General features: G+C 30.9%; 2 protein-coding genes across 11 annotated transcripts in view; one reads left to right on the forward strand and one right to left on the reverse strand.

Annotated features, from left to right (window-relative positions):
* Positions 1-15078, forward strand: part of LOC111045726 (hepatic leukemia factor) — a 276427-nt gene that overhangs the window by 209130 nt on the left and 52219 nt on the right. The window lies entirely within an intron of this gene.
* The window catches only part of LOC120352065, a 125300-nt gene that overhangs the window by 72203 nt on the left and 38019 nt on the right, over positions 1-15078 (reverse strand). The window contains exon 1 of one of the 3 annotated variants that reach the window (XR_005571685.1): positions 3453-3565. The exons of the other annotated variants lie outside the window; for them this stretch is intronic. The gene's annotated coding sequence lies outside the window, so the exon portion shown is untranslated. Of the gene's footprint in view, positions 1-3452; positions 3566-15078 lie in introns of those variants that run through there. 3 annotated transcript variants of the gene reach the window in all.

The following is a 15078-nucleotide window of genomic DNA, read 5'->3' on the forward strand; positions in this document are numbered from 1 at the left end:
AAGCTGACAGCATTGTTCAAACGGGGAGCATTGATGTTTTATACAGGATATACTGACAGTTTCAAGGGAATCTCACTACCTCATGCCATAGTAAAATTCACTTCAATCTGACAGTGTTGTTTAAACGGGGAGCATTGATGTTTTATACAGGATATACTGACAGTTTCTAGGGAATCTCACTACCTCATGCCATAGTAAAATTCACTTAAAACTGACAGTGTTGTTTAAACGGGGAGCATTAATGTTACTGACTAGGAATCCTGACAGTATCAAGGGAATCTCTCCACAGTAGACATCAAAAAATGTATTACGCAACGTGGAAAAATTGTTTCAAATAATAAGACACACGTGGAATGATCTAATTATGCAAATTGCACCTGGTTAACGATGAGGTCGCTCCAAAACAGATCTGAAGCTCATGCCACTTAAGATCAGATTTTGATCTTGAACCTATTCAGTGTCAGGATAAATAGTTCATCACGTCTATTCAATTGAATTTTCGAAGGTAATCTGATCTACACTATCTACAACAGCTGTTCTACGAATGTTTTTGTGATTTTTTTGGCTTCAAATTTATTTATTTATTTACTTATTTGTAAGGTTAGCAAAAAAATACAAGAATCGGAAAAGAAAAAACAGGCTATTGCCTAAAACTTCTTCAATTTCCTAATTTAGTTTTAAATTGTCCAAATATTATAGGTTATCAAGTTTTTTAATATTTTTCAATTTATTAATGCATTTTCAAGTGTAATAATAATTTGTTTCATCTTTCTGATCAACCGATATACAAAATTTTTAGTATAATGTTTATTTGGACTGTAAATTTTTGTGATCTTTATAAAAGTGTTTTTATAACCTCATTTAGACTATTTTTATCAAAAATAGGGAGGGGAACAGTTTTGGGTTTATCCTGTTGATTCTCTCCCAATCATTAATTTGATGTTGTAATTAAGGAATGCAATAAATGTGATGTAATATAAATGTAATGTAATGAATTGCTTACATGTACTTTAAATGTCCTATTTGAAGGTATTTTAAACATCTATTTCCCTATTTGTGAATACTGGTGTTATTATTTTAAAGTATATCATAAGGAATTGTGCATGATCATGCTCGGCATAATCATTAAAGAATGTTCAAATTTAATTGGCAAATTGAAACTAAAGCTTTCAAAGCTCATGATTTGATATAATGGTAGAGCACTCAAGAGGTCTAGATAGTAACAAAGATAATACATGTAATGATAATGACAAACATCTATTGTCCTAGATAATAGAAATTCTTCGTTGAAACTTATTTCAAGCAATGTTATTAAAAAAACACGAGCACTCTTAGTTCTCATAAAACTCCAAATCGGGTCTCAAACTCACTATCCAAATTCTCTTGGAAAACACTCATAGTCCAAACTAAAAATCAAACTTGAACTCGGAATGGATTTTGAATCTATTATCTCTATCTCGAGAGAGTCATATATTTACCATTCATCAATTATTGACCAGCCGTCTAAAATGTAAACCAAACATTCATCTCTGCAAAAGTAGAATAGTCTTTGAAGTGAGTGAGATCCACTTCAAAATTTCAGCGTTCTTCATATCAATGTATCAATAGCAATTAATTAAATCAATCCTGTTTAAAATAAATACTGCCCATTCAAAGCTAACACTAAAGCCAATATATCACACTATATATCAATGTATCAATATCAATCCTATATAAAATCAATACTCCCCATTGAAAGCTAACAGTATAGCAACATAAACAAAAGTGTCTCATCTAAAGATATCGTAATCGACGGGGTCATAGTGTGACAGATGTCATCCCAAACCAACCAATAATAATTCGTAAACATCCACATTATCCATCAGTAGAGAAAGTCACCTTGAGTTGTACAAGGTCAAGGAACCATTGTTAGCTTAGACTTCACGGATAAAATCCAACTACATTTTTAATGGATTCAACTCGTCGAATCAAAGGTTCCAGCGAATCGCGTATTCTTGAACACTAAAAACATATTCATACCCATCCAAAATCAATTCAGACGTTGTGTAATCTGATTCAAATTTCCCCCAACAAAACCATCACACAACGAAACTGAACACATTTTAGCAACAAAATCAGAACGTCTCCGAATGACAAATTTGACGATGTGATATCTGCAATCTATTTGCGAGAAAAACGAAATCACAGGGTTGTGTAACATGATGTAAATGTTATTATCCAATAGAGCAGAAGAAGGATTGCGGGATGTAAACTTGACATAATCGAAGAAACATGAAATATTCAAACATGAAGATGAGACGAACATTATGGAAGATCGGACAAGAATTTAATGTTGTGTCTGCCTTTTAATGCATTATGTAAGGACAGTTCTAACCAAATAAACAGAATTGAACTTGAAAAGAGGAAGATATTATGAAATGATTGGAAAATATCTTATAGGCCTACAGATGAATTGAAATCAAAAGCTTTCGTTGTAATTCAGTCAAAACAGTTTAAATATCCATCGAATTTCCATCTATCTGTTTACCCTGTTGTCAATATTTGCAGCAGCAAAAATCTTCAGGTTCATTTCAATCAATCAAATCAAATATATTCACCAATTAACAACAGTGTTACAAGAAAATAAATAATTTTTTGGTTGTTAAATAATTGGCGTGGCTAGAAAAAGAATAACAGGATTTAATTTGGAATTTCGTTTGATAATAACTATTAATTGATTAGCATTTGAATAATTGCAAAATTTCAGTAATTCCCATCTATAGTTCAAATATGGTCAACATAATATCACATAATATATTTTCATCTCAAAGATACTAGTAGTATATCACCATAAGAAGCATGCATGTTTCCAATATTATCAATTTCCTATTTCCAAATTTTTCAGTAGGAAAACTGAAAAAATCCCCTAAAATCCTTGGAGACAGTACTTTTTTAACGGCCAAACAATAAGAAACAAATTCATTCCAGACTGTAATTATATTAGGACAAAACCGCTCCATCACTACATTCGGTTTCACTTTAAAATGTCAGCATTTCTTATCAACATTATCGATTCTTCCCTTTCAAATAAAGCTGACAGTTTTAAGTTAGTCTCACTCTACTTGCATGTTTTCCAGAAACTCACTCGCCTTGAAAAATAAAACTGCAGTGAAAAACTAAAATACATCTTCATATCCAATCGTACTCAATATTAACGGCCTAGTTAAACAGTTTGATGGAATTGTTGCATGTAAAATTTGTACTCACAGTTGTCACCTGGATACACCCAGACAACACTTTTTATTTTAGGAAACGACAGTGATTAAATATGTCTCAAGTGACATGAACATGTCAAATCTATCAAGGCCATCTTGTCTAAAAAGCGACGATCCATAGCAGTTTCAATCAATGTCAGGCGTGGAAAGGAAATATCAATTGCTTATAAGGGTGTATACTATGTAACTAATACTTACAAGTAGCGTGTTAGAAGTGTTATATCTTCCTAGTCGAGTACTACCGGGTAAAATGGTCAAAAAAGTAGATTACCCACTATTCGTAGATCTGCAGTTCTTGGTTTAGAATCAATCTGTAACCAACGGTAACAGTAAATGTTGACATGGATAAGGTTCAACTAGAGATTTGAAGTAGGCTGGATTAGAAACGTCAATAATTGTACAGTACAATTACTTATTATTAAAATGATCAATCAATCAAATTATTTATTGTCACACAACATTAAAATGTTACAACAACGTCATTAATAACACAGAAATCATCAATTTAAAAAATCTATTACAAAGAAATCTTCAACTTTATATAAACATTCATTGACAAGTACTTTTTTCAAATATTTACAGTAACTATTAAAGCTCATTCGTTTGATATTTTCAGGCAAAGCAGAATAAGCAGGATGAAGTACAATGGTTACTGTTGTAAAATTCAGTATTTAGCTACAAGAGACTTAAGTATAGACATGTGCTAAGAATATGAATAAAAATTAGACTAGCTTGGGAAACCTCAATAAATTATCAAAAGCGATTGAACAAATTTATCGTAATAGAGTATTGAGTTCATTCGTTTATTATTTTCACAAGAGATGCCTGACCGGGAGAGAAAAACGAAGGATACTCCTTGTACTATTTCTCTCCCAAATTTAGATTACAAATTAATAAACAAATAATAGAGTATTCAGTTACAAGAGGGGTTGTTCATTTGCAATGTTTATTGATTGAGTCATTTCTTCAGTCGATTAACTACCATACAAATGTTTATACAAATGTTAATAATTATTGTATTACACGGTTTTATTCAATGGAACTTTCTGTCGAATATTCATCATTTTACATCATTTGTATGTGAACATTAGACGTTAGATGAAATCTCTAAATATAATTACAGTATATATTAAATATACTTTATGATGCTGTATATTCAGATCTACTAATCTAAACCACTGGTGAATAACAATTTTCCAATTCTTCCAATCTACAATTTTTTCCAATATTCCAAGGACTACTTCGTCGTCTTTTCAAGGATCTTATCTGATGATATACCGCTATCAATTAGAACTGTATTGAACCACATGTAATAAAACTTATGCAATGAACAAAAGCAACGGTTAAAGGTACCTGAACAAATTCTAGAGTGCATTGTTTACTGCTGGAGATTGTTCATACGTTTTTGCTTCTCTTTGTGTGTGATACGCTGAGTAAACTCAAAATCTTCATGAAACATTCCAGCCAAAATTTTCCACCGAGTTAATCCAGTTCTGACTCATTCAGTAAATATCACCAAAATAAAAAATAAAATAAAACCAGTATGTTGTTTTTCTACTCCTAATGTATGGGTAGTTCTCCTATGATTGGGCTGAAGATTGCCTTTACTATTGGCTGTCTTTTTCTATCTTTACTGATCATTGATTAGGCCTATTATACTTCTGTAGCTTATCCTTTTTAGCTTGTTGCTCGTGGATGAATTTTTCCAAGTAATATGCTCTGATACCCCACATTTGATGCAATGATAGTCAATATGTATCAATGTGAAGATTTCCTTCTTGATCTTAATAATCTATAATCAAATTCACCGTGAATTTCCTGTGAATTTCATGCTCAACTATTCTGATTGGCAAAACCAGAAATACCGTCAAAAATACCTTCGCAATAAATCAATTTCTGCAAACCAGTATTAAAAATTGATTATTGGTAATGCACAAAATTCACTATAGTTACTTGATCACACTTCCATAGTATGACTGATTCTTCAGTTATTGGTTACTCACATAGTGAACTACAAAATCAAATTTATATCAGATTGAAAACTCGATACCGTGAATTCATGTCAAATAAACCAAAGCTCAATCTATCATTTTATTGATCATTTATTAAAATAATGATTCTACTCCAATAGTATTATTTGTTCCACATACACTTACGCTTCATCCTTATTGGGAAACTGCATTTTAAACAAAAGTAATCACAATTCAAGGCGAATAAATATGATTAAAAACCATCAATAATGAGCCTGATCAATTTATATAACTTGAATCTAAAATGGAAATAGATTTGAAGCATTTCCCTGAACTCTCCAAATATCTAACGGTGTATTACAGTACAGAATTAAATTATTTTTAAAATTCAAAATTGGATACTACAGTGATAGAGTAGATAATTATATTATATTGATGACTTTTACCTGTTCCAAATTTCTTCCTGTATTTTACACAATCTAGTTATTTGCAGTTGAATACACAACTACTTATACTTTATTTAAAATGTACTGAGACGTATTTCTGGTCATGACTTCGTCCAAAAAAAGATTCCTTATAAGTTACAAAGAAGTCAGCAGGAGCTAGTGAAATAAAATTCTACATCAAATCTTGGCCGAGACCTCCCACTATCTAAATTTACTAATTTAACTTTATTTGAATTATGGAGTCAACCTCTTCAAATTTGAATTAATATTATTTATTTCCAGTTTGCTATTTTCGAATAATTGAAATATGTAATGTGAATTTAAAAGTGGACATGAAGCTAGTCTTTTTACTATTTATTGAGTAAATTCTACAATAGAAGTTTTGGACAAATTCCTGTTTTCCTCAGTTTCTGATTCATTTTTTACTCTTCTTGGTGTTATTAAAATTTTTTAAATTTTCTCGGTCTACTGTTGAATGCCTCTCTTTCCACCCCCTCTCATTAATTTGTCTCCCTTGTTGGTGTTATTTCATTTTTATACTGTAAAATAATATTCGTATGGCTTTAATTGGTGGGGAGTCCCTGATTGATTGATTGATTGAGTACTTTATTTATGTAGATTACAATATATACTGGCTTATACACTTATATACAATAGCTTACAATACAGCAAAATTATAGATGAATTTACATAATATAGACTAAGAAAATAATAAATTATTGAACTGTATATGATATGAAAAAGCAAATTGTAATATAATAACTATAGATAATAATTATATTGTTATGCATCTACATAAATTGGCGGAGCTTTGGACATATCAATGTCCATTCTTCGGAAAGAATATTAAAAATATCCTCCCCACTAACTCTCTACCAAAACTCTCTACCTAACTCTCTACCTGACGGAGGTTCCTGGCCTGAATATATCATTTAAGCCGTTAATGGGCCTTAAGACTGTCATAATTCAGCCGGGACTGACAAATTAACGTGCCCATCCGATAACACTGTTAGTCATCGTTTAGTTTAATTACTTATCTAATCAATTAATTAACTACCAAAATCTGATGATCATTACAATAATGGCTTGTGAAAACATTACCATCCTGTTCTAATTTTCCACCTCCATAATAATCAATCTCAAGCTAGGAAAATCTATTCATAATATTCGTCAACTTCCAATTTGTCAGTCAGAAACAGTTGAACTTCACAACCTGAAAACACAATTGTCTACTCTCTGGACCTTGGTTACGGCATTCATTCACTAATTATTGTTTCACATGCTAATAATAATGACATATATCTATGTACACATAGAAACATTGAGAACTAACCGACATAATAGTGAAATTCACTTATTAACTGTCAGCGTTGATTAAATGGGAAGTGTTGATGTTGAATTCATATGGAACACTGACAGTAAATCCTAGTTTAAGAGGGGGAGTTAATAGTAGTGTCTAGGGAAGGGTAAAACTAACATGCTATTTGTTGAACATATATATATATATATTTTAGTAGTGAATCCTATACCTATCCACCTAGCCTGTTCTATTTGAATGTCATTTGGACCCATTCAAATGTAACTATAATGTTGATCTCTCTTTACAAATCCATTCATAAATCAGAGTGTAGGTTATGTTTTGGAGTAACAAGTGATGGTTTACTATTATTCATTCATCTAGTCTGGTCTATGACAGTGGCGTGATGCGTAAATAGAGTTTCATCTACAGAAATAGATCAAATCTAAACGAACACACACTCTCTTGTAGTACAAATTGGATTAGTTGATGACTGGTCTGATGTGGATAGTGTAGGCCTATTATAACTCTTTCATTCACAGTGTTAGAGATACCTGATGAAATTTTGTAGTAATTCAATAGTAGTAAAACTAGTGAAACTCTTTTATTATCAAACTATTATAACTTCGAAATAAAATTAATACACTTTGAAATAATGATATTGTGGGAACTTTTCTATAATTGAAAAGACTTGAAATGTTGTCAAAAATCCATTTTATTTTATTATTATTTCACTGGAGCATGCTTTCGTGTGTGCTCACACACATCATCATCATCATCATCATCATCATCAGAAATAATAATTTTTATTAAAATAAAGTGGATTTTTTGACAACATTTCAAGTCTCTTCAACATTGGATTAAACAATATCAATTTTAAATTAATTAAGCTGATAATAATTAGATGAATTGATTAATAATGGTTATTTAAACTATGATTATAAACTCAATTACTTTCAATAAATTTCAATAATTTTATTTGCATAAATTATTTTTTGTTGAATTAATTGTAACACTCTTCACAAATTTAATTTGTTTTCAGTTCAAATTGCTGAAAACATTCGAGGGGACCAATATCATGAGTAGTCTTTGAAAATATTCAATTAATTTTAAAACACATCGAAAATAATACAGTATAAATAGTAGAAAATAGTCAGTTGTAAACATGGAAAAAATCTCGTTAAATCTAATCCCATTCAAACAACTTACTTTACCATCTCCAACATAAAACCAAACATCAAATTCAACGAATAATCGCCAAAATAAACACCCAAATCCTATTTTCAAACAATGTTGCAACTAAAACCAGACAATGTGATGTAGTAAAACCTAAACCACCCCCGAAGTCAACGCTGTAAAAATGGTACATCAACGGATTGCATAACGGATAGATCAACCCACGACTTTCACCAATGTGTAGACTTATTCAGTTCAAGGTGTCAGCATTCCTAGCATATACTACATCAATGCTACCCATTCAACCAAAGCTGCCAATCCAAAATGAATATCATGATAGAAGTGTCAAAAATGTCATTAACCCCCCTACAAACCACTTCATTTCGTAATTGAATAACTCGGTAAACCCTTTCAAAACACATTTAGTTTTTAAATGAATTACTTTATTGTAATGCGGTTTGTACACGGGGACATTGGTCTCAAAGCTGTACCATGTAGCTTGTCAACTGAATGTGTGATTTTGAAAGATTGACACCCTGTTCATAATATTCTGCATACGGAAGAGTAGGCTACTACAAGCTGTGTGTTGTATATTCAAAATCCACCCCAGAAACTTGAAAAGGGGAGGTCCTTCTTCTATTTTAATTCATTCAAAAAGGGTTATGTTTGTACTTTTGTTTGCATGGCAAGTGCATCCAGTCATTGTCAATCATGTCATCATATCGCATGCTATTGTACTTTTTCATAAAACCGAATTATTAATAAAATTTAGAAGTTTGGTAATAGAATAAACACAATTCAGTGGCTGAATCAATATCCAAAAGAATTATCGTTGAGGTGAAGAGAAGTATTAACGCTTAAAAAAAACTTCGTCACACAATATCTGAGGTACCTGAAAACTCTATAACAATCTTATAATCAATTATTTTGGATAAAATCATGCAGATTGACTATTCTCAACAAACTTCATCTCAACACAAAATACATTTTCGACCATAAGTTCTGAATTATTCATGTGTTAATTGTAGATAGAGCTAGAAAAACTGAATTTCAATTTGGAGAAGACATTATAATAATTGTTACAAAGGTTCCTGTCTACCATCTAACTTTCAGTGTCATACTAATGCTTTGAATAATTTAAAATCTAGAAATTACAAACAGATCTACAATTCAGGGAAATGGAGCTACTGTATTTCATGAGATTACAGGGTTGAGTTCTGTCTTTATATTTCAGTAATCATGTTTGTAAAGAGACTTACAAATCATATATACTTATTTTTTTCAAATATTACAATAGCTTCTTCCTTCTAATGGTTTTGGATGTGTGATACAATGAGGTAATATTAATATTTTCAATTAATTCATGTGAAATAAAGCTATCCATAAGGCTAACATCTAAATACATTCATATTTAAGCTACTTTGTTCCAAGTACATTCCACTCATTATTGTACTGTAGAATTAGCGGTTGATGAAAATTAATTATTGTATAAAACTAGTGAATCCAACACCTTTTGCGCTCATTATTGTACTGTAGAATTGGCGGTAGATAGGAATTAATTACTATATGAAAATAGTAAATCCAACACTTTCTATTCAAAAATATGAACCAAAAGATCTCTTTCGAAATAATTTCTCATAAAAATATACAAGTCCTGTGATACGAAAACCCATTTCTTCCCAGTGATGAAATAAATCTATGATAATCCAGTTATCAAAAGAGTAGCCTACTTCCCATTAAAAAATAAAACACAACGTCCCTATCATAATCTGATATCAAAACTGTAATTAAACAGATAAAATTGTGTTAATATCACTCATAATGTTAGAAATTAACAGCCTCATAAAACATCTCCAACACGCAATGGAAATTTTCACTTTCATTGCATGAGTTGTGAAATACTGAAACACAATTCAAGATAAGTGAAAAAGGTGCATTATTACGATTTAGGTATTTCAACAAAGAAATTGAATTGTTCTCTAGATTTGTCACTGTGATATTTACTGAAGTAGAGTTGTTATCTACATTCTTCATTTTCTATAATCTTTTTGCCCTATAATCTATTCTTCTTTAGAAGAACTCTCTCTAGCTTCAACTTTTCACTCTTTCTATATTCTTCAATTTAAATTATTTTGAGTAGTCTTCACTGAAGAGTACATCAAACTAGACTTTACTGAAGAGTGAAGTCTTTACTATACTCTTCCTATTTCTATTATTATTACTACTACAAAGAACAAGTTTATTGAAGCCTTCAGTGTGTGTGTATCCAACTACATTTTTTCAAAATTCAACTTTTTCAACTGTGTATCCAACTACATTTTTTCAAAATTCAACTTTTTCAACTGTGTATCCAACTACATTTTTTCAAAATTCAACTTTTTCAACTGTGTATCCAACTACATTTTTTCAAAATTCAACTTTTTCAACAAAAACTTCTTCCAGCTCTTATTACTACTTTATCAACCTTTCATCTTACTCCTGTTCTCTATTTCTAAGAAGTTCTCAATTTCTGTTCTCTATTCTATTCTGTTCTATTTCATGGTCTCTATTTCTCTATTCCTGTTATCTATTTCTCTATTCCTGTTCTCTATTTCTCTATTCCTGTTATCAATTTATCTATTCCTGGTCTCTATTTCTCTATTCCTGTTCTCTATTTCTCTATTCCTGTTATCAATTTATCTATTCCTGGTCTCTATTTCTCTATTCCTGGTCTCTATTTCTCTATTCCTGTTCTCTATTTCTCTATTACTGTTCTCTATTTCTGTTCTATATTCTATTCTGTTCTATTTCTCTATTTCTTTATTCCTGTTCTCTATTTCTTTATTCATGTTCTCTATTTCTCTATTACTGTTATTTCTTCGATTGTTTCAGAATATTAGATAACATTGTAATATACCCTATTTCTTCGATTGTTTCGGAATATTAGGTAACATTGTAATTGAAAGTACTAATTAAAAGTGCTGAGACAGCTATAACACGCACCAATTAAGTAGTAACCATGCTAGTTTATAATTATTGAGTTTGATCTTTTTAGTGTTGAACCACCAAACCTATGTGACATAGTGAGATCAACTTCAATCTGTCAGCCTCAATTGAATGGGAAGCATATATGTGATTTATAGGTATTAGCTGACAGTATGAAGTGAACCTCACCGGAGTGGGTGGAACCAGGAAGTGAATTCGAGTACATGAGTAGTCTTATTTTGAGAAAGTACTCTAATTACTATTAGAGAGGGCACTCTGCTCCCAAACTCTCAATACTATTTCGGTAGCACAATAATTATTTTCCCAGGATAAATTAATTGAATTGAACCTTCAGATTTTGGCATTGAAGAAAGCCCACATTTTCAAGATTAATATAAAATTTCAATATAAGCAATATGATAAAGTTTTCCTAATTCACAATTTAATAAATTAAGTTGAAGAACAGTTTAATTAGATATAAAGAAAATAAAAATCTCAGTACCCTTTTTTTAAAATATTTTTGTGAGAAAATAAAAATCTCAGTACCCTTTTTTTAAAATATTTTTGTGATAAAATATTTAAAAAAAAGGGTACTGAGATTTTTATTTTCTTTATATTTATATTACAAATGGCCCTATACAGGAAAGAGATAAATATGACAGTTTAATTAGATATACTTCATATTAAGATTAATATGAAATTTCAATTTTAATAATATGATAAAGCTTTCCAATTCACAATTAGCCCAAATTAAAAAAGTTGGAAAACAGTTCAATTAGATATACTTTACATTAGGTATATTCAAAATACATTGGGATAACGTGGTTTTGACAATCCAAACTACGTTGACTGATAAAAGATACGTTAAGTGATAAAATAAACATAACTATACAATCATACCAAAACTTTCATTACAACATTTTCTCTTTGGCCGAATATTTAGATAGAATAAAATTGATCAATTGAAAAATTAATTCTGGAATATTATTAAATATTTCCAATAATTAATACAATAATAATTCAAATATTCCTACATAATCATAGAAATTCCCTCATATTTCCTTGATACTAACTAAATACAGTTTTAAATGGGACATGTTATACAGTTTTGAATGGGAATACAGTTTATTGGTTATTCTAAACACAGTTTTAAATGGGGCATTTCAACAATACTGAAGATTTCTTATCCCTACTCAAACTCTTCTCTGCTCATAATATCTAGGTACAACTACCTGATTTTTTTTTTCTTAAAATTTGGAACAAATTTGAATATAATTCTTCCATATTCTATGAATTGAATTTTTGATCATTTCCAATTACTCATTCATTCCCTAAAACAAACGCCAGTTATTACTTCCACATATTCTGTCTAAAATTCCAATGTTATTCTGAAACAAACTCCAGAAACTTTTTTTAAATTTTGGAACAACTCCGAATAATTCTCTCATACATTTTGAAACAGACCACAGATATATTTTTCCATAAATGATGAAACAAATTCCAGAAACTTTTTTTAAATTTTGAAACAAACTCCGAATACTTCTTTCATACATTTTGAAACAGGCCCCAGATATTTTCTCCATAATAAATGAAACAAATTCGACTTTTCTCCATACATTCAACAAGAAATCACAGATACTTCTCTCATAAATTTAGACCGAATTCAAAGCTCAGACCCAGCAACAGAGCAACCGAATAGTACAGACTTCTTCACCTTTCACTGAAACTCAGACCATCAGCCAGCATACTCCTTCCTCCTTCCTCTCCTTCAACTCCGAACCTTCCATCCTTCTCTCCTATTCCACCATTATATCTCTCTCTTTCTTCCACTTCTTTCTCTGTCGAGTCCAAGCGGAGCGCACTTTCACTTTCGCGACGGCACTAACATTATTTTTCTTCCGGGTTACCGATCATTTCCTCTCTCTATCTCTCTCACACACTTACGCTCCTTTTCTTTCCATCTCTCTTCAACAATACAAATTTCTTTCTCTAACGCAACTGCTGGTATTGAATATGCCTATACTGGTAGAAATAATGTTTCTATAGTATATAGTAAACAATACTATAATGAAATATTTTCAATAGAATAGGCATATTTTTCCCTCCTTTCTCTAACCTAACTACTGGTATTGAAAAGTATATTTTTTCTTCTTTCATATTTTGGTGGAACTGTTCAAAAACAATTATTTCTTGCAAGACAGCCGTTTAAGGATGGAAAACATCACAGGAGTAGACATTTCAGTCTCAGATTCATAGAGTTAAAATTTGAAGTGTTATGTTGCAATGAAGAATGCCTAAGAAATGCCTTCCACTCTTCTACAGAAGATCTACATGTTCACAAGTTAGCAATAATATTGGTCTAGTAGAGTAGCCTATATCAGTTATGAAAAAATATCGATTCAAAATATCAAATATCAATTCATGGATGGATCTATGTGTTATCAAATGGTATGGAACCACAATTTTCGCAAAGTCAATATGATTTAATGTAGCTTAAAATATTAAACAAGGGGCAACTGAGAATTGAACAAAGTATCAACAGAAAGATATATGCAATAGCATTAACTGGAGAAAACAACAATCTATCATATTACATCAATCATCACTTCAACATGACGTGAAGGATGGTTTCAATGATAATGTTAACCGAAATTACAAATTCTTCCCATCTGGATAGTTCCAATGAAATTAAGAAATAAAAAATAGGATTCAACGAAAGCACCATAGTTTCTTCAAATTCTAATTTGCAACTAGTAAAATCAATTTTATAATCGGTCTGGTTTTCCATGACAAACATGCTTGTTTGTAGACCGTTGTAAACTACAAAAAATGTACGTCTTTTAAATTGATTAACATCTTCAAAATTCAATCACATGAAGAATATATTTTATATATATAACTCTAGTAACAGTTCAGGTTTTCCATGAAAAACATGCTTGAATCCATTGTAGACCGTTCAAATCAACAACTTTGCTGTGCTACTTGATAATATTTTATGCTCAATTCATCCTTTCAACGTTTTAAGAACGGCATACTCATGGATTCAATAATTAATACCACAGATCTGTTTACTTGGTCTATGTTGACACGTAGACCTTTAGGAGTAAGCTACTCGAGTTTACCAGCTACTGTTCAACTACTTTGATGGTGTACTGCTCTACTCCAACATACTAATATACAAATATTATTGATTTTTTTTAGAATAAAACCAACAACACTCCTCAATTCAAAGTTGTAATTGAAAAAATAACGTTCTCAAGACCCAATTCCCTCTATAATCAAAAATCATCGAAGATATAATTCACTGGTTAATCATAATAAATAGCAAATGGTAAGATTCATTTCAAACTGTTACCTCATATATAACATACCTCATTATAACATCAATGCTTAGCAATCAACCAATTCAGGCAATTTGAAATGAATAGTTCACTAAAGATCTCACACACAGTGACAAAGAATCATCATTAACAGTTATTTTTACAATTGAAAGTAATCGGTGATATTTTTCTCACTGCATGAGCTGATCAATTACGGTGAGTCTGTAAAGGTGCGTACAGATATACGCGCCGCGAACATGAGAAATTCACTTTCAATCAGCTGATGCCAAGCTTTTTATATCTGTATCTTACCTTTTCTGTAGAAATACAGATATAGTCAGCTGATTAAAAGTGAGATCTAAAGCTTGAGATCTAATAGTGCGTACAGATTTACGCGCCGCGAACATGAGCAATTCACTTTTAATCAGCTGATGCCAAGCTTTTTATATCTGTATCTTACCTTTTCTGTAAAAATACAGATATAGTCAGCTGATTAAAAGTGAGATCTAAAGCTTGAGATCTAATAGTGCGTACAGATATACGCGCCGCGAACATGAGCAATTCACTTTTAATCAGCTGACTATATCTGTATTTTTACAGAGACGGATACAGATATAAAAAGCTTGGCATCAACTGATTAAAAGTGAATTG

This window comes from Nilaparvata lugens, chromosome 6, assembly GCF_014356525.2.
Source record: "Nilaparvata lugens isolate BPH chromosome 6, ASM1435652v1, whole genome shotgun sequence".
NCBI classification, from domain to species: domain Eukaryota; kingdom Metazoa; phylum Arthropoda; class Insecta; order Hemiptera; family Delphacidae; genus Nilaparvata; species Nilaparvata lugens.